General features: G+C 39.0%; 1 pseudogene; it reads left to right on the top strand.

Moving 5' to 3' along the window:
• Positions 1-1987: 1987 nt before the first annotated feature.
• On the top strand, positions 1988-2335 carry LOC102854963 (annotated as a pseudogene).
• Positions 2336-3453: the final 1118 nt, after the last annotated feature.

The raw sequence follows: 3453 nt of genomic DNA, 5'->3' as shown, positions 1-3453 counted from the left end.
TTCCCCACCTTGGATCTTCATACACATTCTATGAGAATGATCTTATACAGTATTTGTCCTTATGGGACTTAATTAGTTCACTGAGCATAATACTCTCCAGTCCCTCCCAAGTTAGGTAATGATTTACAAAATCATTGCACCTGCATGCCACAGAGTATTCCGTTATGTGAATATATCATAAATTCTCAATCGTCTCAATTGTGGTTGGACTTATGGGCTGTTTCCATGTTCTTGCAATGGTGAATGCTATGAACATTGGTTTTCAAGTCTCCATTTGTGCTTCTGTTCTCATTTAATGGGAACACTTTTGATCACAATTATCCTATTGGATATGAGTTGGTCATGAGCTGGTGCTAACTCAGTGATAATTAATAAAAACAACATTGACTATTTAGTCAATATCTATGGATTTAAAATATTTAATTTATGTACATAATATCTTGGTGTTTTCTTCTTTTTTACACAACAGAAAATACTGGTTAAGATGCCAGTATTAGCACCTATATAAAACATTTTCCTCGTAAATATGTAGGAATATATAGACTAAATTTTTAAGTAAGTTTTTCTTTTACTAAGAGTAATTTTCATAGGTTGCCTAGGGCACATGTACAGAGGAATTAAGAAAACAAGTGTTTACAATTTAGAAAATGTCTTATAGAGAAGAGCACACAGAACTTTTAAGATGGGTGTGGCTACTTTTCAAGCAAAAGAATACCAACTCCATTTTGGTTTTGAGAAGTTAATTTCAATTTTTTTTACAAGTTTATATAAAATATTTAGATAAATTGTATATATGGAGCCTTGGTGGCATGTTACCTTATATGTAGCCCTGCTAACTGAAAGACTGGTGGTTTTGAGTCTACCTATCATAAAATAGGTATTCTCCTGTAAATAATTGCAGCTTTGGAAACCTTGTACAGAGTCATCATGAATTGGAATTGACTTGACAGCAGTGGTTTTCAGCTTTATAGAGAGAATTAGGACAAATATTATTCAAAAAAGCTAGATAAGCTAGATGAAATGGACAAATTCTTAAAAACTGACAAATTGACTCAAGAGGAAATTATCTCCTGTGTTTCAACTCCCAGCTACAAATAGCCCTATGGGATAAACAATGACACTGGGGAGGCTCTTAATGCTTCTTGTTGCTATGTGCCTCATAGCAACCCTATGTACAACAGCCCTTAAACTTGCTCTATCCTGTGCCAATTTTACTGTCTCTAACACACCTACCCTCATTACCCCAATCACTATATCAATCCATTTCATCAATGGACTGCTTCTCTTTCTCCATCCCTCCACCCTTCCAAGCATGATGTCTCTCTCCAAGGACCAGTTCCTTCTTGCAACATGCCAAAAGTATGCCAGACAAAGCCTCAGAATCCTTGCCTCCGAGGAGCAGGCTGGTTTTATCTTCTCTAGGACAAACTTGTTTGTTCTCCTGCCAGTCCGTGGTATATTCAACACTCTTCTTCAGCACCACAGCTCAAAGGCATCAATTCTCTTCCTATCATCCCTAGTCATTGTCAAGATCTCTGATGCATAGCAAGTAATTGTGAAGACTATGGCCAGTATGAGGCTCACCTTTGTCTCCAGATTGACATAGTTGCTCTTTTGTACTATGGAGAGGTCCCTGAGAGCTATTTTCCCAATGCAATTCATCTCTTGATTTCCTGGCTGCTAATACCAAGAGTGCTGATTGTGTCATTATAATCTTGTTCAATTGACTGAAGGAGTGAGCTCCTCCCTGGTGCTATTGTTTGACCTTGTAAGTATGTCTATTGTTAAGCTGACAGTTCAGCTCCTAGAGATGAGTTTATCTCAGAGATCAAAGAGTTACTAAGAACCACCTTTCCTCAGTTGCCCCCAAGGTGTTTGGTCCTTCAGAGGAAGCTAGGGCCAGCTAAGGATGAGTTGGGTTGAGTCCCTCACTTCATCCAGTGACTAGCACCTCCTCTGGCAGCCTTCAGCCTAGCACCACCGCACTATGGCCTCTGTCTCTGAGCTCGCCTGCATCTATTCGGCCCTCAGGCCCTCATCCTGCACAACGATGAGGTTACCGTCATGGAGGATAAAATCAATGCCCTCATTAAGGCAGCCGGTGTCAATGCTGAACCTTCCTGGCCTGGTCTGTTTGCAAAGGCCCTGGCAAATGTCAACATTGGGAGCCTCATCTGCAATGTGGGCGCTGGTGGGCCTGCCCCAGCAGCCAGGGCCAAACTGGCTAGAGGGCTCCTCCTCTGCTGCTGCTTCAGCTAAGGAGAAGAAAGTGGAAGCAAAGAAAGAAGAATCTGAAGAGTCTGATGATGACATGGGATTTGGTCTTTTTGACTAAACTCGTTTTATAACATGTTCACTAAAAAAATCCTGAACTCTTCACTGCTATTGAGGAAAAAAAATACTTACTAAGAACCAGGGTCTTGGGAGTTCTGCCAGTCTTTATTTTGGATTTTGTTTCAAATTTTTCTTCCACTCTGTCCAAGACCCTCTAATGTGATCCCTTACAGTAATCAACAGTAGTAGCTTAGTCTACTGCCTAGTTCTTCCGGTTTCAAGGTAATGGAGATTGAAGTTCACATAGTTCATTACCTTTGGACTAATAATTTCTTTGTGTCTTTTGACTTTTTCCACTACTCCTAATTGAGTAGATCCTATTTTTTGTGGGTTATACTATGCCAGTTTACTTTGGTGGCCTCTGAATGTGTGGTTATCAGGGTCTAGGTCTAACAACTCAATTCCTCAAGGTGTGTGGTTATAACTAAGAAGTTTACATAACTTTGTCACCTGTTGGCTCCACTATATACACAGAACTGTTTACAGAATATACACATCCTGCTACATAGAATTTTCAATGGCTGGTTTTTTGAATGTTGATATCTAGACCTTTCTTCCAAGATCTCTCAGAGTGCATTTAAAGAGCCAAACTTTTAGTTTGTAGTCAAACACTTTACAAATTCCCCAGCCCTTCCTCTATGATAAGTACAAAGTTTTTAAGTTCATATCGTATTTTTTACTGTTTTTTTAATCATCCATACACATTTTGCTTCTAAATATTAATTATAATTGATCAATGTCATTTATTATACTGTCTCTCACTGTCTTTATGTCTTCTCTAAAAGTCCAAGTCTATCCTGTCTAAACTCACTGTTCAAAAAACCTGCTCATAGTTATCAGAAGCCTGCTATTTAAAAAATGGATGACCAATTCTGCATCCAAGTATGCCTTAATCTGCTGAAACCTGTCCACAGTGAATGAGTGTTCTGGCATTTGACACACCAGGGGCATAGCTTTCAGCATCACAAGAACTCACAAGTTATCCAAGTATAGCAAACTAACAGACAAGGACTGTACTAGTAAAAGCAAATGATAAACAAGCAAGAATATACATACACAAGCTATGAAGTAATTAGCAGTAGGCAAATTGACCCCTACAACAAACTGATATTGTTCTCT

This window comes from Elephantulus edwardii, unplaced genomic scaffold, assembly GCF_000299155.1.
Source record: "Elephantulus edwardii isolate Elephantulus edwardi_28Jun2011 unplaced genomic scaffold, EleEdw1.0 scaffold00097, whole genome shotgun sequence".
NCBI classification, from domain to species: Eukaryota; Metazoa; Chordata; class Mammalia; order Macroscelidea; family Macroscelididae; genus Elephantulus; species Elephantulus edwardii.
This window is presented reverse-complemented; position numbering and strand designations above follow the sequence as displayed.